Source organism: Aedes albopictus, chromosome 3, assembly GCF_035046485.1.
Source record: "Aedes albopictus strain Foshan chromosome 3, AalbF5, whole genome shotgun sequence".
In the NCBI taxonomy this organism is placed as follows: Eukaryota; Metazoa; Arthropoda; class Insecta; order Diptera; family Culicidae; genus Aedes; species Aedes albopictus.
The window spans coordinates 328,454,160-328,478,894 of NC_085138.1; the positions used below are offsets into that span (position 1 = coordinate 328,454,160).

At 42.4% G+C, this 24,735-nt stretch overlaps 1 protein-coding gene across 1 annotated transcript in view; it reads left to right on the forward strand.

Annotated features, from left to right (window-relative positions):
- The first annotated feature begins 583 nt into the window (after positions 1-583).
- LOC109426944 (titin-like) overlaps positions 584-24,735 on the forward strand; it is a 202,133-nt gene continuing 177,981 nt past the window's right edge. The window contains exon 1 of the mRNA XM_062842890.1: positions 584-658. The gene's annotated coding sequence lies outside the window, so the exon portion shown is untranslated. The remainder of the gene's footprint in view (positions 659-24,735) is intronic.

Consider the following 24,735-nt stretch of genomic DNA (forward strand, 5'->3'; position numbering starts at 1 on the left):
GTACCAGACCAGCAGCATACATATTATGTAAAGTGGACCTCTCCTGGGGATTTTGCACTGAGCCGGAATAGGTGGCGGCCATGCAGGGTGCCAAAACGAGGAATTCGAAACGGCTCTGGGGAAGCGATTTTCGAGAGGGCTCTTGACTGGCCTTGTCGGATATTGGCTTCGCTGGCTGGCTGGCTGGCTGACTGGCTGGTAGCAGGAATTGAACTAGACACGTTGCGGGCGGCATTGGGTGGTTTATCACGTGGTTAATGGATCGAATCAAAACTTGAGCGAGCAGGGGTCCGTTTTCCGTGATTGCGGTTCCACAAGGATGAGTTTGATACGCCAACGACGCCGAGTCAGCAACGCCCCAAAAAAGCGCAGAATCGCCGATCGTTCGTCGAAAGGCGGAAAGCGACAATGTTGTTTACCGATTTCGAAACCAAACAACCGCCAAAAATTCAGCTTCGCAGCTAACTGTGTCATCCTTGTTAAAGGTCATTCGATCATTTATTGAATGGGGTTGGATTGATGATTGCTGGTTGGATTTTGCTCTATAGTAAGTGTTTTGCAGTGATTTTACAGCAGCAACGAAAACAGTAGTACAATCTTCAAAGTTAAGCCAACCGGTCGAATAACGCGCGCACGCAACTCACTGATCTTCGTAGTGGTAATTGCTCTTGACCTTGCAATATCTTCATAGTTGGTTCGAAGGAGATGATAGTGTTTGATAGGATGGTTTTTGTTTGATGTGTAGTGATTCGTAGAATGAAGCCATTAGATTTTTTTGTGAAAGTGCTAGAAAGAAGGCTACATATGCAATAATTGTTTGCAAGATGAAGAATACTGAATGAATCTGCTGTTCGGGATCCCTTTCTTCCCTTTTGACATATTAGCCTAGATTGCTGTGAAGTGTCGATAGAGATTGTTTCAGCTGGCTAAGAAAAACACTACCGGCTGCCTGTTCCGGTGGAAGCAGCCCATTAAACTATGATTTACTGTCGATTCTTTCAAAAGATCCTAAGTTTTCTTAACACTGGGCAACTGTATTGTTGGTTTCTTCATTTTTTTTTGCAACTTAAGCAACACTGTTACCTAAAGTTTTCTTAATATATCATCAAATTAGGCAAGGAATCATAAAACCCACGCTTTTTGCACGATTCCATTGCAGAAACGGAGAGTTTACCTCCCCATTTTTATGGCCCTAAGGCCGATGCAAATATTATTTTTCCTTTTATGTCCAAGACCTCTTATCTGGTGCGAGGGGGGGGGGGGGGGGCTGATCAAAATAAATAAGGCAGAAAGAAAAAAAACTTTTGAAAAATTAAAAACTATACCTACTAGTGATCAACTATTGCAATGTTAGTGCTTGAAAACTTATTTTCTATTGAAATTTGAGTCGTGGGTCGCCATGTTTTTCCGCCCCTTCAATATTTTGGGCAGCACTTCAATCTTACACCATTAACGGATTCCTCCAGAAATGCCGCCTGAGATTCTTCTAGGAATTTCTCTTGAGATTCCTCCAGCAGTTCATCTAGAAATTCCTTTAGGAGTTCATCTAGAGATTCCTCTAGGAATTCCTACAGACATTCCTTCAGTGGTTCTTCAAGGAATTCTTCCAGAGATTCCTCCAGGGATCACTCTCTTGGCATTCCTCCAGAATTTCATCCAGGAATTCCTTCAAGGATTCCTTCAAAAATTCTTACAAGAATTGTTCCATAAATTTCCACAGGGATTCCTAGAGGAATTCCTTAAGGAATTCATCCAGGGGTTCTTCTAGGGTTTCCTCCAGGGATACTTCAAGGGGTTCATCAAGAAATTCCTCTATTGATTACTGTAGGAATTTCTCCAGACATTCCTGCTGGAATTCCTTCAGGTATTTCTCCAGGCATTCCTCCAACAATTCCTCCAAGCATTTCTCCAGAATTTTCTCTCGGCATTCCGCCTTATTTATCCAGGAATTCTTACAGGGTTTCCTCCAGGCGTTCTTCCAAATATTCCTCCAGGAATTGTTTCAGGGTTTCCTTCAGGCATTTTTTCAGGAAATCCACTAAAAATTTATGCAGGAATTTCTCCAAGGATTCCTCCAGGATATCCTTCAGGGATTGCTCCAGGAATTACCCTAGGAATTCCTTCAGAAGTTCTTCCATGAATTCCACCAGTATTTTTCCAAGGAATATCTCCAGTTATTCCCCCAGGAATTCCTCGTGGAATTCCTTCAGGAGTTATCCTAGGAATTCCTCCTAGGGATTTTTTCCAGGGATATATCCAGGGATTTCTCCTCTAAGGATTCCTCCAGGTGTTCTTCCAGGGATTCTTCTAGGGTTTACTCCAAGGATTCCTCAAAGAATTCATCAAGGAATTCATCTATGAATTCTCTGCGGAATTCCTCCAGGCATTCCTCCAGCAATTTCACCAGGCATTGATCCAGGAATTCCTCTCAGCATTCCTTCAGGAATTCCTCCAGGAGTTCCTGCATGATTTATCCAGGAATTCTTACAGGGATTCCTCCAGGAGTTCTTCCAGGTATTCCTCCAGGAACTGCTTTAGGTTTTCCCCTAGGCATTCCTCCAGAAATTTATCCAGGAATTCTTCCAAAAATCCAGGATTTCCTCCAGGGATTCCTCCAGAAATTCCTCCAAAAATTTCTCCACAAATTCTTCCAGGAATTCCTACAGGAATTCTTCCAGAAATTCCTCTAGGAATTCTTCCAGCTATTCTTCTAGAAATTTTCCAGGAATTCCTCTAGGAATTCTTTCAGAAATTCCTCTATTAATTCTTTCAGGAATTCCTCCAGGAATTTATCCATGAGTTCCTCCAGGAATTCATCCGGGAATTCCTCTAGGGGTTCCTCCAGGGATTTCTACAGGGATTCCAACAGAGATTCCTCTAGGTATTCCACTAGGAATTCCCCCAGTAATTCTTCCAGGGATTGCTCCAGGAATTCATTCAAGAACTCCTCTAGGGCTTTCTCCAGGCATTTGACCAGTGATACCGCCAGGGATTTCTCCAGAGATTGCTTCAGGAATTCCTCTAAGGACTCCTCCAGAAATTCCTCCAGCGATTCGTCCAGGAATTCCTCGGGAATTTCGGGAATTCTTCCAGTGATTGTTTCGTAACAGGAATTTCTGGAACTCCTCTAATGATTCCTTCTGAAATTCCTCTCGAGATCTCTTCATTAATGTATCCAGGGGTCTTTCAGAAATTTCGGAAATCCTCCATCGTCTGTTCCAGGGATGCACCCAAAAATTTCAGATATGTCTCCCAGGAGTACCTACATATTTTTTTGAATTACTTCAAGGATTTATACAGAAATTGTACCAGTGATTTGTAATCGTAGAGGGATGCATGTATACAGGAGCCACAATTTTCTCCAAGATATACTTTAGGAGTTCATCCACGAATTTCCAAAAATTCTGCTAAGAATACCTTCAGCAATTTGTCTTGCGATTCTTCCAGAAATATATCCTAAGATTTTTTCCCCGAGAAATCCTTCAAAAAGTTTCATGGATTTCTTCAGGGTCTCCTCCAGAGATTCCACGAGGAGTTCTTGCAGGGATGTTTCGAGAATGGTTCTTTAGAAAGTCCTTCAAAATTTTGAAATTTCCTCGCGAATTGCTCAATGATTCCCTTTAACGATTATTTTAGGACAATTTCACCGGGAATATCCTTCGAAATTTGTGTACGGATTTCTTCAGAAACTTTTCTTGGAATTTCTCCAAGATATTACCTAAAAAAATTCCAGACATTCCTTCTATTCAACAGATTCCTTTGGAGATCAATCAAGAATTCCATCAGAAATTCTTACAATAATTCCTTTAAGGATTCAACTTCAAGCTTCTCCAGGGCATCCATCAGGAATCCACTCAGGGAAGACTCCTCTCTCAAGATTTCCTTCTGGAATTTTTCTACGAAATGCACCATAGGAATTCCTCTAGGAATTCCTTCTTAAATTCGTCCTGACATCATTTATTGAATACTCTTCGGTGATTTGTCTAGGAAGTCAAGGATCTTTTCATTATTTGAGTGTTGAAAATGGAGGAAATTCTTCAATAATTTCTCCAGGAATTTCTTACAGGGATTCCTCAAGGGTTTCCCCCAGTAATAATTTCAGACTTTTACGAGAATACCTTCCAACATTCTTCCAAGAATACTTCCAAAAATACGTCAATTATATACTGAAACTTAACGTTAGATTACCTTTTTTTTTAAGTAGAGAAATGAGTTTACTGATTTTTACATAACATTTTCATGACAAGGATATCAACAAATCACTTTTCCATGATTTACTAAAGTGACTCAGAATTTTTGGCTGACAAATAATTTTTAGAGATGAGCCTCAATGACTTTTGGTCGATGACATCATTTGAAATTTACTTAATAACTTTTCTCCTAGATTTTTAGCTAAGTTAGGCAAAAAGCACACGCTATGTCCAAAGGGAAGTATTATGAAAAGTGAATGTACCTCAAAATTTATTCGCTAGAACCATATTTTTGGACCTCTAGATTCAGAAAATGTGCGGTTTAAAAAAATCCATCTTGGGGTTTTTTCCCATATATTTTTATATGGGACGAAATTGACCTAACCAAAAACCACAGATGAAATATTTTAAACCGCACAGATTCTGAAACTAGAGGCCCAAATCTACGATCCTAGGGAATAACATTTGAGGTACATTCGATTTTCATAATACTTCCCTTTGGACATAGCGTGAAGCAGTTGAAAGCTAATAGAAAATAAGTAATATTACTGCCTCCTTCATAAAATGAGTTCAACCCACCTAAGTAACCATAAGGACAAGGTATTTGGAGTACATAGCTCATATTTTCAAGAGCACCGTTTTTTAGAACCGTTGAACGGATCCGGATCAAAATGCATCACGCTGATGACAGCCACTGAACAATCAGCGTGATGCATTTACAGCCATACCCGTTAACCGGTTCAAAAAAACGGTGCTCTAGAAAATTTAAGCTATGTACTCCAAATACCTTGTCCAAAAGGCACCATTATTCGCCTTGCGTGCCAATACAGTGCTAGTGTAAAACTGCATGCTCTATATTGGCCGTAAATTAAGCTCTATAAGGCCAAAAAACGGGAAATATAGTGCTAATGGTTACTTGTGCAATTTTCAGCGAAACTGTCGTGAATTTAAATTATTTTTAGAACATGTGTTAATTTTAGGTGAACTTTACATCCAAATACTTTTGAAAAAGTTTCGCAAATGGTCAAAGTTTCTTTGACTTATTATCTTTTGAATGAGACCCAGGTTATTAAAATAGGACGTAAATTGGCGGAGATATGGGCCTATAAAATTACATTGAGAGAGCCGAGGCGAACCAGCCTCAGCATACGCGCAGAATCTCGAGGCAGCGTTGCCAGACGAGAGCGAGCTCGATGAGGTCCCTCTAGAGGACTGCTGGAGTACAGTGAAAGCAGCCAACAACGGCACAGCCGAGAGCACCATCGGGTACGTGGAACGGAATCGACGGAACGAATGGTTCGACGAAGTGTGCAGAACGATTTTGGAGGAGAAGAACGCAGCGAGGGCGGTAATGCTGCAGCAAGGGATCCGACAGAACGTGGAACGTTACAAACAGAAGCGGAAACAGCAGACCCACCTCTTTCGGGAGAAAAAGCGCCGCCCGGAAGAAGCGGAGTGTGAAGAAATGGAACTGCTGTGCCGTTTCAAGAAACACGGAATTTCTATCAGCACCTGAATGGCGTGGCAATGGAGGAAATGACGACGCCAGTGCAGCGGAGGACGGAAATGAACCAACTCCCACGCTGAGCATTCATCAGCTCAAAACCAACAAAGCAGCTGGTAAAGATGGTATCACAGCTGAACTCATCAAGATGGGCCCAGAAAAGTTGGCCACCTGTCTGCACCGGCTGATAGTCAGGATCTGGGAAACCGAACAGGTACCGGAGGAGTGCAAGGAAGGAGTAATCTGCCCCATTCACAAGAAAGGCGACCATTTGGAATGTGAGTACTTCTGGGCGATCACTATTTTGAATGTTGCCTACAAAGTGCTATCCCAGATCATCTTCCGTCGTCGGTCACCTAAAACGCATGAGTTCGTGGGAAGTTATCAAGCCGGCTTCAGCGACGGCTGGTCGACAACGGACCAGATCTTCACCGTACGGTAAATCCTCCAGAAATGCCGGGAATACCAGGTTCCAACGCATCAACTGTTCATCGACTTCAAAGCGGCATTTTTTTTTTTCATTCCCTGTTGGGGAAATTAAGCCACTGCGTCCAATAGGCTGAACTTTTGTGGCATGTCCCGTTTTGATATTCGCATCTAGCCAGCTAATTGCCATGTGTCAAGTAATCAGCTACTGCCACGACGCGTCGTCTCCCAGTAAGGTGCAATGGAATTAATAAACTCCAAGACCTTCCCAGGTTTTGCAGACCAGATCTCACTGGGTTGCAAGCAACCACTATTTAGAAATCTTTGCCTGCGCGTGTATAAAGCACGACAACTGCAAAGCAGATGTTCCGAGGTTTCACGTTCCGTATTACAGAAACGACAGATATCACTCTGAATATGGCCAATATTTTTCAAGTGATACCTGCTCGGGCAGTGTCCAGTTACTAGGCCAGTGTATGTACATAGAGCTCTCTTGTTGAGCTCTAAGAGCTTTTTGGTTTTATAAGCATTTGGTGTTATAAATCGTTTTGACTGATTGCAATTTTTGACATATGTACATCCAATTGGATATCACCCTCTGCTCAGCCCAGCGTTTCAGATCCATTTTAATTGTACAGTTTGATATACCACAGAATGGTTCTGGGCCAGCAAACTGTAAATTGGAACCACTTTTAGCAAGCTCGTCTGCCATTTCATTCCCTTCAATGTCACAATGACCTGGAACCCAGTAAAGCATTGTCCAGTTAGAATCCGGACGCAGATAATCACTTATATCTCAGAGGTAGAATAACAAACAGAAAAGGTGAAGCCCTCAAAACAAAGATAATTTACTGTAGTTTCATGGAAAAATATCATTAAAATTATTTAATTTAATTTTTAATACATTTTCTCATTTTTTCCGTGATTACTTCCTTAAAAATCTGCACAATGGTAGTAAATTTAAACATCAACCCCTTCAGCGGATTTGTTTAACAATCAGGTCATCTCTGTAGTGTCCTGAGACCCTCTACCAATCTGATTAGGATTCCAAAGAAACTTTGCCAAATATTTCTCTTCTTGCGAAATTAAGGGCTATTCAGTGAATTCCAAAGAAGCGAAATTTGAGTGTTTTTTCCTTAATAAACACTATCCAACAGTGATGATACCACTGCACATCTCAGGCTGTCATGATAGCTCACCAAATTAGCTCAAACCTCTACAGATCCCTTGTGTGCATTTTTGAAAAGCAGCACGCGATTCTTGAGGTTATCATCTTTGTACACATTTGGTGTCAAAATCGTGATGTGAGAAAACGATGTCCAGAGCTCGAACTTCCTGGCAAATCTTGGAATTCCAAGCAGATTTATCCATGAACATAAACTTCAATCTTCCTTGGGCACTTCCTCATGGCATGGTTAACAACATCTGTGTACATCACACATAATGGTTATGGAGAAATTAGCATTTTTCGCGACTGTCGTACCTGACCACGCTTAATTTTCAGCGTGTTTGTGCAAGATTTTTTTCCTTCGCTTGTCTTCAATCTGAAATAACTTTTCACTCGTAGCAAGAAAATCGATGAAATTTTCACCATCAATAGAGGACTTGTTTATGATCAGACTGCTGTAAAAAAATATGATTATGATCATTGAGAGCGTCACAATAAATTATCCTTTGCGTCCGGATTTTAACTGGACAATGCTTTATAAGTTTACTGAGCGGCATACGACAGTATCGACCACGCAGAGCTAATTAAAGCAACGATGGATGGTGTGCAAAACTGCGTAAGGGTTTCGGGTGAACTATCCAGTTCATTCGAATCTCGCCGGGGACTGCGACAAGGTAACGGTCTCTCATGCCTACTCTTCAACATCGCTCTGGAAGGTGTGATGTGACAAGCCGGGCTCAACAGCCGGGGAACGATTTTTACATAATCCTGTCAACTTGTGTGCTTTGCGGGCGACAATGTCCGCCAGAACTTTTGGAACGGTGGCAGAGCTGTACACCCCACAATGGTTTATTTTCCCATTTTCACGCTCTTAATTAATAGCTCGTAGGATTGAGGAGATAGAGCAATGGTGTCTTCGGCAAAGTTGACGGGAATGACCAGCGCCATCTTTTGACAGTTAGAGTTTTTGGATCAATCCCCCTAAAAGTGAGATACAAAACTAATTTTTTAAATTGTTGAGATAGAAGGTTGACGTCTTCGGCAAAGTTGTAGCATTTTTGATTCCAAACAACTTTCCTGAAGACGTCAATGTTGTAATTTTTACTCCTATGGAGATAGAGGCCTGTGTTTGAAAGTTAATCCCAAAAACACGTTTCTTAAGTAAAACATACATTTGTTGAATTTTTAGACCCATACAATGTTCTGCAAAGTTGTATGAATCAATAAAATACGCAACTTTGCCGAAGACATCAAAGCTGTAAGAATTAAATTAGACGAGTTATAGATAAATTTATGATTTTTTTAATCCACTTTTAGGGATAAATATCTTTCTTAGGGGCAAAAAGGTGCAACTGAGGATACCCTTATCAGAAAGTACATCTATAGAGCTTTCAAATATGGGTTAGTTTGTCCATCCACGATCGTCTGCTGAGGAGATATAGCCATATTAAAAAATGTCCAAAAATGCATTCAAATCTACTTTGACAGAAAAAAATCATGGCTACTATGATCAAATAATATATAGCCCTCTCTAAGCGAATTTGCGCAACAGTCCTGAATGTTTTAAATACCAAATTTGTTCTAAAAAACGTTTTCCTCTGCCTTTTTATAAGATTTTCACTATTTAGTACAAATCCCATTCATTGAATAACATATTTGGATTTATCGGAATTTAATACGCTCTCACAGAGCCAACAGAGTTCTTCTGTAAAGCAATTTGAAATTTAATATGAAGAAAGTCAACACAATGAACTTTTATTAAGAGAAGACGAAAGTTGGTTTAATTTATATTTCATCATGGTAGCCATGAATTTTTCTGTCAAAGTAGATTTGATTGCAATTAAATCGTAGAAAGGACATTTTTTATTATGGCCATATCTCCCAGTAGACGATTGTGGACGGACAAACTAACCCTTATTTGAAAGCTCTATAGATGTACTTTCTGATAAGGGTATCCTCAGCTGCACCATTTTGCCCCTAGGAAAGATATTTATGCCTAAAAGTGGATGAAAAAAATCATAAATTCATCTATAACTCGTCTCATTTAATTCTTACAGCTTTGATGTCTTCGGCAAAGCTGCGTATTTTATTGATTCGTACGACTTTGCAGAACACTGTATGGGTCTAAAAATTCAACAAATGTATGTTTTACTTAAGAAACGTGTTTTTAGGGTTAACTTTCAAACACAGGCCTCTATCTCCATTGTGGTAAAAATTACAACATTGACGTTTTCAGGAAAGTTGTTTGGAATCAAAAATGCTACAACTTTACCGAAGACGTCAACCCTCTATCTCAACAATTTAAAAAAATTAATTTTGTATCTCACTTTTAGGGGGATTGATCCGAAAACTCTAACTATCAAAAGATGGCGCTGGTCATTCCCGTCAACTTTGCCGAAGACACCATTGCTCTATCTCCTCAATCCTACGAGCTATTAATTAAGAGCGTGAAAATGGGAAAATAAACCATTGTGGCACCCGCCTGAAACGCGAAGCAGCAAAGGTCGGACTGGTGGTGTATGCCTCAAAAACAAAGTACATATTGTATGCGGAACCGAACACGACCAGATCCGTCTGGGTAGTAATGTTACGATATACGGGGATACTTTCTAAATGGTAGAGGAATTCGTCTACCTCGGATCCTTACTGACGGCGAACAACAACGTGAGTCGTGAAATTCGGAGGCGCATCATCAGCGGGAGTCGGGCCTACTACGGGCTCCAGAAGAAACTGCGGTCGAAAAAGATTCACCCACGCACCATGTACAAAACGCTTATAAGACCGGTGGTCCTCTTCGGACACGAGACATGGACCATGCTCGAGGAGGACTTGCAAGCACTCGGAGTTTTCGAGCGACGCGTGCTAAGAACGATCTTCGGCAGTGTGCAGGAGAACGGTGTGTGGCGGAGAAGGATGAACCACGAGCTCGCTGCACTTTACGGCGAAACCAGGATCCAGAGGTGGCCAAAGCCGGAAGGATACGGTGGGTAAAGCATGTTGCAAGAATGCCGCGCAACAACCCTGCAAAGCTGGTGTTTGCTACTAATCAGGTTAGCCCAAGGAGGCGTGGAGAGCAGAGAGCACGATGGGCGGACCAGGTGGAGCGTGACCTGGCGAGCATTGGGAGCAACCGAGGATGGAGAACGGCAGCCACAAACCGAGTATTGTGGCGTACTACTGTTGATTATGTCTTGTCTTAAATGTGATGTTGAACAAATAAATGTATGTATGTATGCAGGATGACTCCATGACTTGATTGGGCATATTTAAAAAACGAAGGTTCATCATTTTGAGCTATAATTTAACAATTTAATAGTGCTTAATTCAAACTTGATAAACTAACGCAATTCAATATATTAGGTTGCCAATTACGCGTTTCATATGCTGGTAACAAAAACATGCACTCCATTTCTTCACACCACTATCAAATTGCATTTGTTATCTGTCTTGGCGGTTCCTTTCACTAAAGATTTTTCTCCGATTTTACAAACCAACAACCTTTCCCTCCGTTCGTTGCAGTTTTTTGTTTTGATAATGAAGCTCTGGCATGCACGGCATGCACAACTTGTTTGGAAGCTCGAACTATTTCCTGAGTGCTCTTCTGTTCACAGAAATGCCAAAAGCCATTACTCGCTGCTGCTGTAATATACACGGTATGTGGCCGTAGCGCAAATTTACTATGTTTATTGTTTGGTCGCTGCCTTGCTGGCTGACATTTGCGTACATATTTGAGTGTATACGATCGCTCCATCATTCGTCAGAGATCAGAATAAATTACTCTGCGGAACCGGGTCTGTCTGAGTATGAGTCTCCACAGTCCAGACGCCACTTTCCCGCAGTGAGATCCGCACCGTAAACAACCCTTCTTCAGACCCACAGAAACCTTATCAGTTCGGTGTGAAGACGCCAAGATCGCACACAGACGAAAGAAGATCACTACCTGTTCCCTGCTTGGGGAGCACGAGTGCCCGGAGAGCACGTGTTCGCTCGATGGTTGATCGCGCGCGCGTGCAACTCACTCTCCTACCGCCTCCAGTTGAGCGTCGCGACGACGATCAACCAACCACCCATTTCTGCTGAGCTCCACATAGCGGCGCAGATTCCAGCGATTGGGGGGATCGGCGCACCACACGGCTCCCAGTGCCGTTCAGTGACTTTCGTTTGCTCGTTCGGAAAGCTTGTACTGTCGCTCTCTCGCGGTCGAGATATTTTGTTTTCTGTTTTTGTTTAGATTGAAGCGCTGCTGTTTAGAAAGGCAAGTGATTTGATGCAGTGCATTGCATACCTACCTACTAGGGAATCCGATGCTGGGGATGACGTTGTTGTGATAGATTCGTTGCATTCCGTGACAAACGGCGGCGGTAGGAGAACGAGTGTGCTCTGTGGTGGTTGGGGGGATCGTTGTTGATCGAAGCCTACAACAACCCATTGTGCAGTGAGTCTGAACTGGGAGTAGATACGCGTGGATAAATCCCGTGTGCATTGGGGAAGCTCTGGATTGGATACGTTTTCCGTGGTGCGTGCTTTCCTCTGACGGTGGTGTTTGCAAAGTTGGGATGGTAATGGTCTTGAAGAAGAAAATGAAGAACAAGAAGCCTGTGCCGCCGATGGTGTGTTTGATGTGCTCTGGATAGTTTGGTGCGGCCGATCGATGAAGCGACGAAGACATTGGGGGCTCCCGAGCTGAAAGAAATAGCTAGTGAATGTCAATTTTCAGTACAAACTTCAGAACGCGAAACTGAATGGGTTGAATACTTGGTTATCAAATGTGTAGCTCGTTTCATTGATTCTGAATACATGATCCGAGCATATACATACAGATTCGACAGTACGTGTAAAACTAAATCGTCCATTAACTATTTTTTTTGAAAACATGAAGAGGTTTTGTGTCTGCATTAGGACGTACTTTCAGTTGTGATGATTCAGGAAGCGTCTTATTATACTGCAGGTTGCCAGAATAACCGGTTTCAGGATGCTGTTCAGGTTCTTCTTCAACTCCAGCGCATCTAGGAACCTGAGGAGAGATTTAGGGACAACTCGGTTGCCTAGAGGACAACCGGAACTATACGGACGTCCTCCAGGTACCACATCTGCTTCAACATCTCCGCTAGATCGTTGTACATGGTTGGTTATCTTGCCGGAGAACGTTGATTGCACATAATGGTCTGTTAATGAGAATTACCTGTTTCATCCTTTTGTCGTAAACCACAATATAGGACGATCGTAACGATCTCGCGATCCCAGTGCAGCGTTTTTGCAACTATTTTCCAGAACCTGGGGCGGCTAGGGCTTGTATTTTGGTACAAATCTGTCGACCAAGATGTATTTTAAAGCAAGCTGTTGGGGCACAATTTTGGCTACGTTGTTGTGACGATTAGGGTAGGCTGACTCAGCAAACACTAAACAGCTTGCTACGACATGCTCGATCATTTCTCCAACTGAGTTTCACTTCCTACAGCGGATCTCCACTTAGGTCCTGGATAGCTATCATGAAACATTCTGTTTTTAAAAAAAGCTCACTCTGCACCAGCAACGCGTTAGACGCCACCTTCTGCTTTCACGTTACGATCATCTCGTCTACGGTCTTGATGTCGCAGTTAAGCTGGTAATCTTCCTGTGTCACACGTTGACAGGGTGTTTACTCATAAGACCGAAGTTTCACCCAGGGGGTCCTCCTTGAATTTTCTTAACCCGGGAACGGTCGCGTCGTATACTGAGTACACGCACCATGAAAAAAGGTCGGTTGTGGTACACAGCGTGTACGCGGTGTCGCTGAGGATGGCCGAAGACGCGACTTCGGCGACGCAAATTCCTGCTGGAATTATTACCAGATTTTTTTTCCGAGGTGTCTCAGTTTTTCTAGGGATTTATTCCAAACTACCTCTCAAGTTTTCCAATGGATCTTTGAATGGTTTCTCACCAGATTTCACCTGGATTTCTTCCGATATTCCTCGGGAATGACTTATAAGTCCTTGTATTCCTGAATTTAGTAAGTTATTCCAGGAGACACTCCGAGAAAAACTTTGGAACGATTTTCGGTAAGGATTTTGAAAAAATCTCTGGGAATAATACGAGGAAAATCCTAGAAAAGGCTCCGAAAGTAATCACACGCTCGCTTCAGATTACCCATTTTTTCATTGCTATCTCTGTCGCTCTTCAAGAGGCTCCATTTAACAATACCCATTTATGAGTAGGGCCGCCCAACTTGAAACTGGGTATTTTTAAATGGAGCCTCTTGAAGAGCGACAGAGACAGCAATGAAAAAATGGGTATTCTGACGGGAGCGTGCACAAGAAGAACTCCATGAGAAATCCCAAAAGGCTCACAAACAAAACTTGATAGATAGTCCAGGATAAATTCAGAAAAAAAAAACACTCTGAGAGACATCCCAGGATCAATGCCGGAAGGGATCTTCTGAGAAAAGTATCGGGACAAACTTTCGAGAGAAATTTCACGTGAAACTTAAAAAAAAAACTCCGTTAGAACTTTTAAGAAGTATTCCAGTGGAAACTCCTATAGAAACCCAGGGCGGAAGTTTGAAGAAAGCTCATTGAAGTTTTTTGAAGAAAATGAAGGAGAAACTTGGGTTGAAATCTCGACAAGAGCCCACGCAGAAAATTCGTGAAAAACTCCTTGACAGATTCTTGCAGAAGCTCTAGTAGAAATCCATAAAATAACTCATGCAGCAACTCTGGAAGATATCTCGGGATGTTCTACTGGAGAAGTCTCATGAGAAATACTGGAAGGAATCGCAAAAAATCTACAAGAGGAGTCCCTAAATAAACTTTAGGAGAAATTCTGTGAAAACAACCTCAATATGTATTGAAAGAAACTCTTGTGGCGATCTCGGAAATAATCATGAAAGAAACCCCACGATGTTTTCTTTGGAAAAATCCTACAAGGGACTTAGCAAGCAATACCGAAAAAAACTCTGGATTTTTTTGTAGGATCTCCGTGAAAAGATTCAGCAGAAATCGACAAAATAAGAAGATTCTCGAGGAAGAATCCAGGAAAGAATTCGAATCGTGAATAAAAAGCCGGTAGAGATAGGTGATATTTCTAAAAAAAGTTTCAGAGAAAAACTATGACAGAAATTCTGGAGAACATCCTCGTAACGGTTGTGTGGTTAACTTTATTAATGGTTATCTGTCAATGACAATGTAGTAGTTTGTAGAGAGGTTGGGCTATAGTGGGGGTTGTCTATAGTTCATGTTACATCTCCCCCTCAAAAATAAAAAAATGAAATTACAAATCCATTTTAACAATCGGTTTAACTGTTCTTCCTGCCCTTGTCACGTACTGTTGCACCGTGCCTTCTGGTGGAATTGGCTGCGTAGATGTGTTCCTCTCGACTGAAGACTCCCCAAAAGATTGTGTAGGTGTACGCAGTGCAGATGTTGGTTCAATTACTGAAGTGTTCGGGATTCGTTCTTCAGGAAAGTCGGACACTGCTTCAGCCGGGTCCATAATCATCGTAGACGATTTTCTCAAATGTCGTGTGTTTCGGCGAAGCACGTCCCCGTTCCGCGTTTCAACGATGACTGATCTCGGCAGTTCTGTTTTGGCAATAACACGTGCAGACTCCCAGGTTTTGGTCAACTGATTTTGGTAGAGTACTGGATCGTTGACTTCTATTTCTTGACGACTACGTGCCATTTTGTCATAGTAATCCTTTTGCTTGTTACGTACGGCTTCCAGAGACTGCTGCACGTTCTCGACAATCGTTGGCTTAAGCTTCATCTCGACCATTGGAAGGGGAGCCTTGGTTATACGACTCATCATCCTCTCGTTCGGCGATTTAAGCTCCTCGCTTCTTGGAATGTTACGATAGTTCAGCAGGCCCAGTTGAATCGAACTACCGTCTACACTACATTTCTTGAGTATGTTTTTAGCAATTTGTACCGCTCGCTCGCTCAATCCATTACTTTGCGGATAATATGGACTTGAGGTAACGTGATTGAACTTCCACTGATCTGCGAACTTTCGAAACAGCTGAGACGTGTATTGCTTTGCATTGTCACTGTGGAACTCTTCGGGGACACCAAATACTGCAAACCATGTTTGGAGGTGTTCAATCACTTCAGACGACTCCATAGTTTGAAGCTTCTTGAAATCGATCCAATTCGAATAACTGTCGATAATGACCACGTAGTTCGCTCCGTTGAAGTGGAAAACATCAGACGCAACAATCTGGAATGAGTACTCAGGAATTCTCTTCACTATCATCGGCTCCTTGACATTGCTATGGCTGAACCGTTGACAGGCTCCACATTCGTCGACGAATCGTTGAATATCTTGGCTCATTCCAGGCCAAAACAGAAACTGCTTCGCACGTCTGATGCATGATTGAATACCGAAGTGTCCAGCGTGTACCATACCTAACACAGTTCGTCGCAGAGATTCAGGAATCATGATTCGTTCTCCTTTGTAGACCACTCCAGAATACGTAGACAACTCATCACGAAAATTCCAGAATGTTTGAATGTCCGAATCCAGCTTGCTGATCTTCTCTGGCCACCCCTCTTTGATCACTCGAATCAATTTCTTCATCACATCCGACTTCTCCGTTTCAGCAACAATTTGGTTCATCCATGACTGCGTTACATTCATCACTATGTGCACTTCCAATTCGTCTTCATTCGGCTCCTGGCGATTCTCGACATCCCTACTCAACGTGTCCGCAATTGGTACGTTCACTCCTTTGACATACACTACGTCCGGTGCGTACGGCTGCACGTCCAGAATAATACGCTTCAATCTCGGCGGCGCTTTGTCCAGAGGTTTTTTGAAAATGGATTCAAGAGGCTTGTGGTCCGTTTCTACTGCCACAGGTCTTCCGAAAATGTACGAGTGAAATTTCTGGCACCCGAATCTGATTGCAAACGCCTCCTTTTCTATCTGTGGATAGTTCTGCTGTGCTGGATTCAGTGCCTTTGATGCGTAGGCAACCGGGTGACCATCTTGCATCAATACCACCCCCATCGAATGTGCGCTGCAGTCGACAGATAGGACGTTTTTCTTGTTCACGTCATAGAACTTCAATACCGGAAGGTTGGACAGTAGTGACTTGATTTTTTCGAAGGCACTTTGCTGCTCCAATTCCCAGCACCAAGCAACATCTTTTTGAAGCAGTTGTCGGAGGGGAGCTGTAATGTTGGACAGATTAGTGATAAATTTCGACAGGTATGTTACCATACCAAGTAGGCGTTGTAGTTGTTTTTTGTTTTCCGGAACTTTGAGTCGGCGAATGGCAGCAACTTTCTCATCGTCTGGCTTCAATCCGTCACTCGACACAATATGTCCCAGGAACTTCACCGACCGCATTCCAAATTGACACTTTTCACGGTTTAACTTCAAGCCGGCATGACGCAGGCGGCTGATGACTTTCGCTGTGATGTCCGTTAGGTGCTCCTCACTATCCGCGTAGATCAAAATGTCATCCATCGACACTTCAACGTTCTCAATTCCCTCAAGCAGTGTGGAGAGGAGGTTTTGGAATACCTCTGGAGCAGAGGCGAGGCCAAACGGAAGACGAAGGCACGAGAATCTTCCCCAGGGTGTGGCGAATGTTAGATACTTCTGTGAAGATTCGTCCACCTTCACCTGCCAAAATCCCTTTTTACAGTCGAGGATCGTGAACCAGGTAGCCTTCCCGATTCTCCTCAACCGTTCTCAAAGGGTAGTGACGCCGAAGAATATTGCTGTTCACGTCCGTGGGATCCAAGCACAAACGAATCTTCTTATTTTTCCTAACTACTACTAGGTTGCTCACGACTGGGGTTGGTTCTTCTTGCTTCTTGATCACGCCTAGCTTAACCATGCTGTCCAACTCCGATTTTACTTCCTCACGAATCTTGTGCGGGATTACACGAGCTGGACGGATTTCAAACTTTGCGTCCGATTTGAAGTCTAGTTTATACTCAAATCCCTTGAAGCAACCCAGGCCCTGGAAAATGTCGTCTTCCTCTACTATTGATTGCACACGCCTGATCAAATCCATTCGTACACAGCTTTTTCGACCCAGTACTGGAACGACGTCGAGATCCACAACTTTGTAGGTGAGGGAAGTTTGTTTTCCTTTTACCTTGCTTGGCATCGAAAACTCTCCTTCAACTCGGTTCCGCTGGCCATTGTAGGAGACAATGTACTTAGTGGACGACTTGTTCAGATCGATGTTCATGTTCCGTGCTATCTTTAGGGGCAGAATGTTACACTGAGCACCGCAGTCCAACTTGAATTTGAGTTTCGTCGTTCCAACGATGACGTCCTCGTACCAATCACCTTCTTCTGTGTCCTCTTCTGTCACCGTGTGTAAATGCAGATCAACCAGTTCTTCACGAAGATCATCAGATGATTCGGATTCGGTCAATACTGCTGCTGTTTTCTTCTCATAGCGGTTGCACCTCTTGGCAATCGTCGATTCCTCCTTGCGTTTTTTGAAACAGCAATCGGGTACGTGTCCGGTCTTGTTGCAAGTTGAGCACAACTTCATGAAGGCTGGACAATTATTTCGCCTATGCCTAGTTCCACAGCGACGACACTTGAACATTTGGTCCTCTTTCTCTCGAACAGCATCGCAGTTCTTGGCGTCAGAGCCCATCTGGTTTAGTGTCTCAGTAGTCTGCTCACTGGATCTGCATATCTGAATCGCTTTGTCAAGTGTCAGTTTCGGATCGCTAAGAAGTTTCTCCCGAACTTTTTGGCTCCGGATCCCAAGAACAATTTTATCCTTCAGCAGCCGATCTTCCGTAGACATTCCGTCATGTACCGAGTTAAAATCACAATCCACAACTGCTTGCCTTAGTTTGATAAGGAAACTATCAAAACTTTCCTCTGGCTCCTGGTCTGTTTTAAGGAAAACATAAGTGCTGTACGTTGGATTGGCAGTTGGGTTGTATGCTTCGCTAAACTTTTGCTTCAAAACATCCGGATCGTTTTTTGGCACTGTCGTGAGTTGAAATCCAGTGTACGTTCCTAGAACGTCAGGTCCCAAACTGTTCATGAGGATTCCAACTTGACGCTCTTTCGGCAGCTGCTTGATTCCAGACGCTAGTTCAAACCATTCGTATTGCTGCAGCCAATCCTTCCAGATTCTCGCCTTATCCATTTGATTCCGGATATTGATTCGCTCCGGAGGCTGTGCAGAGAAGCTTTGAACGGGGTTAAACAATGCAGCAGCAGCTGCTGTAGACTGCGCGGTTTGATTTGCCGTCATTATTGCTACGGCGGATCAATATTCACCGTGTTTTCGCGATATTTATAACGTCCGTTTTGTTTTTCGTAGTCTCCGCGGTTTACCGACGCAATTTTCAACGCGAAAAACCCGATTTTTTTATATTTTCCGGCGATGCAACGCGCCAGCCACTTCTGACACCATGTGTGGTTAACTTTATTAATGGTTATCTGTCAATGACAATGTAGTAGTTTGTAGAGACGTTGGGCTATAGTGGGGGTTGTCTATAGTTCATGTTACAACGGTGATTCTAGATTTATCTCAACTAACAGAATCATCTCAACAATGTGGTGAACTCTGTAGACTCTACTTCTGAGTAGATCTAGAAGCAGTAAAGTTATCTACTTGTTATTCATACCACTTAATGTTTTATTTTTTATCGTTGTCAAATTTCCCCGAGTATTTAAGATCTTCTCTGAGTACTCCCGGGTTTTCCCTGTAAATAAAATATCCTGAGGTTTCCCGGTTTTCCAGGTTTTCTCAAGTTGTAGACATCCTACGTTGGAGTCAGCGTCAGCGTCAGCTAGTGCGGCATATTTCGTGACGGTTCTGTCTCTTTATACGAAATATGCTAGCATCTGCTGAATCTGGGAGACACATAGTGTCTGGATATTGGTGACGCCTCTACCTCCTACTGCGCATGCGGTGCTTGGTGAACGCCATTCGTGCTGCTCGTTCTACCGCCTCGAGGTCAGTCTTTGGTCCATTTTACCACCCCAAAGCTGTAGGTCAACAGGGACAGATGCAAGAACGTGGCTTGCAGCTTCTTCTTGATCGCTGTGTGGCGAATACCTCAAGCAAGTTGCAGGAAGCCGAGGTATTTGTACGCATCGCCTTCGACCATTTCCAAATTTCCACTGCATGCCGCGGTTACTAAGAAAAAAAAATTGTCTTTCACAGTTTCACGTTTCGTGGCTTTGTTGTTTACGATTCGAACTTAGAAGAATTTCATCAGCTTTCGGACTTGGAAGAATTTTGCCAGTTATTCATGGGTGACTCCTCCAGGAGTTTCTTGTTGGATTCCCAGGGAGATCTTGGTGAGATTCTTCCGGGGGTTTATTTGGGATTCCATCGGAAGTTCCCTCTGGGGTTCTTCAAGGAATTTCTTCTGAGATTCCTAGAAAGGTTGCGTCTGGGATTTCTTCAAGAGCTCTTGCCATGAAATACTTACGGGATTCTTTCTGAGATTCTTCCCTGGTTTACTTGAGGAATACCTTCTGAGAATATTGCAGGGGTTTCTGGATTTTTTCAAAATTCCTTCCGAAATTTCGCTAGAAAATAATTTTGAGACCCCTCTAGGATTACTCCTTCCAAGATTATCCCAGCAAGTTTGCCTAAGATTCTTCCAGTAATCCTTTCCAGGATTTCTCCACATATTTTTATAGGATTTCCTTCTGTGAATCCTTTGGGAGCCATATCTGAGATTCTAAAGTTGCATCTGAGGTCCTTCCAGGAGTTTTTTCTGAAATTCTAACAGGTTCTATATTTGGAACTCGTTTTAGGATTCCTTCTGGGACTTCAAGGGATTTCTTCTGGTTTTTTTTAAGAAGTTCCAAGAATTCTCTTAATAGCTTGATAGAGTTGCTAGATGAAAGAGTTGCTAGATGAATCCTGGAAATCTTGAAAGCAGTTTCTAAAAAAAAACATAAGAACTTCCCGGAGTGAGGCCCCTGAAAAAGTTCCAAACGGAAAAAATCTGGAAGTAGTTCCTGCAGGAATCCCGGATGAAGTTCTTGGAAGAATCTCACAAGATGTTCCTGGTAGAATTTCAGGAATCCCTTACAGAATCTCGGAAAGAATTCCAGAAGCAATCCCCGAGAGATCTCTTGGAGGAATCCCGGGTACAACTGCTGGAATGTCCGGGAATATCTTCTGCAAGCCAAAAAAAAACGTCTGGAAATTTCGAAAGAAATTTTTAGGAGAGTCTAGGATGGAATTCCTGGAGGATAAAAAAAAATCTAGGATTTCCTGAAGTAATATCAAAAGGTTATCTCTGGAAGAATCTCGGGAGTATTTGCTGGAGGAATCCTGACAAGAGCTCTTCAAGAAAACACTCATGGAATCTTTTTTGGGAATCTCAGAAGAAACTCCTGGAAGAGCCACAGAGAATTATCAACAACTCCCTGGAAATCCCACTTAAAACTCCTGGAGGAGTCCTGGAACAAATTTGAAAAGCAACCACAAAGGGTTTTTTGGATGTAGTTCCGGATGGAAGTCCTGTGGAATCCCAGAAGGACCTCCTGGAGGGGTGCCACCGTGCCGGTATCAAGCCATATTCTGAATTAAATAAGACCACCGAAAGCTGGTGCAATTTTTTCAAGTCCGATTCGTTAGAAACAAGGCCCTGAGACGTCAAAGACTTAGAAGAACGTATCTTAGCAACCGCGACTTGCAGTGCCCTATTCTTCATTACACCAACAAAGCTAGCCATGAAAATGTTTGACACTTCTCAGGTCATTTTGACAGACCACATACATGCACGAAATGTTAGATGTGTCAAAATGACCTGAAAAGATCTGTCAAAATGACCTGAGAATGGTCAGTCATTTTGAGGTTAGGTTTGGTGTAATAAAGAATTCCGAATCTCCACCTGTCCGTTGACGCGGGAACAGGTGACATCCACTACTTGATCCCGACGCAGATAGGCTGACCAGAATTTGGTGCAGCCTTTGTACTGATTTCGCAGCTTCAGGTCGTCTATAAAGAAGTTGTGGGTTATTCTTGTGCTCCTTCTCCTACTTTTCAGTTGATAGCCATAGTTGCAACTGTTTAGTGCTTTGCTGAGGGGGTTCATTGAAAGGCAGAATCATAGTGGACTAGCGATACATAGAGTATCCTTCTTCTAATTCTGTGAATTCTGGTCCGCAGCTGTTCCATCGGTAATCTGTAATAACCTGCTTCACATTTCCATCGTGTGCTGCATTAGCCTGTTGACGTTCATGTTGACCTTGTACAACTGCAGTTCCTTGAGAAGGTACGACTCGTACGAGTGCGGTACTGAATCGTATGCCTGCGCTTGTAGTCGATGCACGCCATGCTTAGGTTCCTCTGCTTTTCGGTGGCTTGACACACAACGACTGAATCTGTGAAGACCTGATCTTTGCAGCCTCGCGTTGTTTTGCGACATCCTGTTTGTTCTTCAGTAATCCCAGTAGTATCAGGGTATTCTCCTCGCTCGACGACAGCACCTTGTACAGACGCTATTGGTCTGTGCTTAGCTGGATCAGCTGTGTTTTGATTCTTCGGCTGAAGATAAGTGATACCCTGATACCCCCGGTAATGAACTCTGGAAGCTGCGTGGGGTCTTCTAGCACCATATTAAAGCATTCCACCATCTGCATGTGGATCGTCGTGAGTTTTTTTATGCAAAATATGGACACGAAATCGGGTCCTGGTGCATCCTAATTTCTGGTATACCGGGTAGCCTCACGTATATCCTGAGAGGTTGCTACGACCGCGGTCATGTCTCCAACCCCATTTCACTGGCGCTCTTCTTCCGCCAATTACGTCCCATCGTCGCTGTGCTGGACATAGTTCTCCCATAGACTGGCTCTGAACTGTGTGACATCGACAATCTCCGGAAGGTTTTCTTCAAAGACCGGTTTGTTGTTTCGGATGTGGATTCTTCCATACTTCGAATATTCTCTTTAAGATTAGCGTAACGAGAAATGGCCAATACCGGGACTTGGAATCAAACAAAAATGACCATGAAGTGAACGTATGACCAAATGTGTCACAGGCCCGGCTCGCACTTGATATCTGTTGAACTGCTTATTGATCACTACATAGAGGAGCAGACTCCGATCCAATCAATGGTGACATTACGCCAAGTGGAAAAGGAGTTGAATCAGCAGCAATGTACCTATGGTTGAATCAACAATCATGTTAGGTTATTTGTAAAATACAACGAAAAACCATTGTTTATCGAACCCGGAAGATGATTGATTGAACAATTCTACCCAACCAAACAATCTATTCTTCAAGAACATCTTACTGCTCGGGAATCGCAGCCCACCGCTGCTGCTGCGCCGGTAGCGTGCGTGTGTGTGGTGGCAATGGAAGATAGACGTGTGCGCCGCCGTCGCCGACAATTTTTTCCCGCCGCCGCCGCCAGTTAAATTGACCCGGCGCGCCGCTGTTCATATTTTTCCACGCCGCCGAACAAAATTTCCCACGCCGATGAGAAAACGACAAAGATTTTTTTTCTCGCCAACCTGCTTAAATCTTATAGCAATAATAGTGATAATTTTAAAACAGTTTCTATATTTTCCTTGTGCATATTAGGCGTATTTTTCTGAAGTTCTCCTTGTGAGTCTTTTTTGTGTTTTTGTGATATCATTTATTGATTTCGTACAGCAATACTGTGATGATCTTCACGTATTCTTTTTTAAGTACTAAGCGAGACTCTTTTGTAAAACATAACGGATTATCAACACAATTCTTGGCGATATTAGGTTCACAAACATATTCTCCTACATATTCTTTGTATATCCCTTGGAAGAATTTCATGCCAATATACAAATGACATCTTTGGATATATTACATGAAATCTTCAAAAATTCCAATAGAGGACCCTCCAGAAATTTCACCAAGATTTCTTCTAGAAAAATTTCCAGAACTCTTTCAAAAGTTTTTCCAAGGTTTCTCCAAAAAAATCGAATGTTCCTTTAGAAATATTTTTTGAGACGCCTTAAGTTCCTCCAAAAATTTTCAAAGGAATTTCCATGAACCTCCAGAAATAGCTCCATTGATCTATGAGTCATTTCATTAAATAGGTCACGCAAAAGAAAAGGTCCATTATCAATCCCGCTCCCCCCTAAGGCACGCTTTTTAAATTGGACCTCATCTGGAGTTATCAAACTATTCGGAACCCCTTCCTCTTCAAAGCGTGGCGTAACTTATGGACGTCCCCCCTTCAGAAATAACTCCAGGAATTATATTTACACAGTAATCCCAGAATTCTTTCAGAAATTCTTCATTGGCTGCTTCGAAAATTCTTCCAGGACATCTATAAACTTCTTCATGGAATATCTCCTGGAAATTTCCCAGAAGTTCATCCGTGATTTTGTTTAGTGATTCCAGTAGATATTTACAAATATTTACAGAAGTATTATATAAAATAACATTAACCATGTTTTAGTTATTCTTCGAGGGTTACCTGAAGGAATTTCTATAGAAATGTTTAAAAATTTCATCATGAGGTTTAATTTCATTGCAACTATTTCAGAAAAAAACCGTTAGAGTCCCTGGGGAATACATGGAGGAACTCTTGAGATTCGCCACAAAAGTCAAGTTAATTGGACGCAGTGGCCCCAACAGAGGGGTAGGAAAAAAGCTGAGATGGCTTTTGAGGATTTTTTAGTAGAATTTAATGAAAAATTATTGAAAAAAATTAAGGAAGAAATCCTGGAGAAGTTTCTGAGAAAATCCTTGAAGGCATTTCTGAAGGGCATCGTTGAGAAATTTCTGAATTCAATCGTGAAGAAGTTTTTGAAGGAATCCTTGAAAAAAAAATCGTCGGTCAATCGAGCGGAATTGCAGACAAAGGTACTAGAATTCTTGAATAAATCGTCAAATGAATTTTTGAAAGATGATTTGGAATATACCCTGAAAGAACTCCTGGAGATACTTCTGAATTCTAGAAAGAATTTCTCGCGCAATGTCTGAATGATATTAGTGGATAAAACTCATTGATACAACTTTCTAAGAGGAATTTGTGAAGTATTCTAAACTTTTCAAGCAGTTGAAACTGCACCGCGCTTGCGCTGTATATGATGAGCGAGGTTTTTTGGTAGTGTTTTTAAATATCTCTAGGGAAGTTCACGATCCCACTTGTGGATAAATGTTTGAGGATCTTCTAGGAAGTCCCCTGGAGGAATCCTAGAAGAATCTGTTGAGAAATTTCTGGAGAAAAGAGACGCCTGAATGAATATCTAGACTAATTCTTGAAAAGAACCCCAACAAACTCCAACAATCGAATTTTACCATGACAACACTGGTCTCTCAAATTTATAGCATACTTCTTATGAGCATAGTTTTTATTGTATCCTTTGATTTTGAACGTATGTATTTCACACAAAATAGATACAAAGTGTACAAGAAACATATAATTCTGTGTTAACATTTTTTAGTAACTAGAAATAGCACTTCACTAAAAAAAAATTAAAAAAATTGGTCACGCCGATTACGCCGCCGCCGCCGCCGCCGAAAAGAA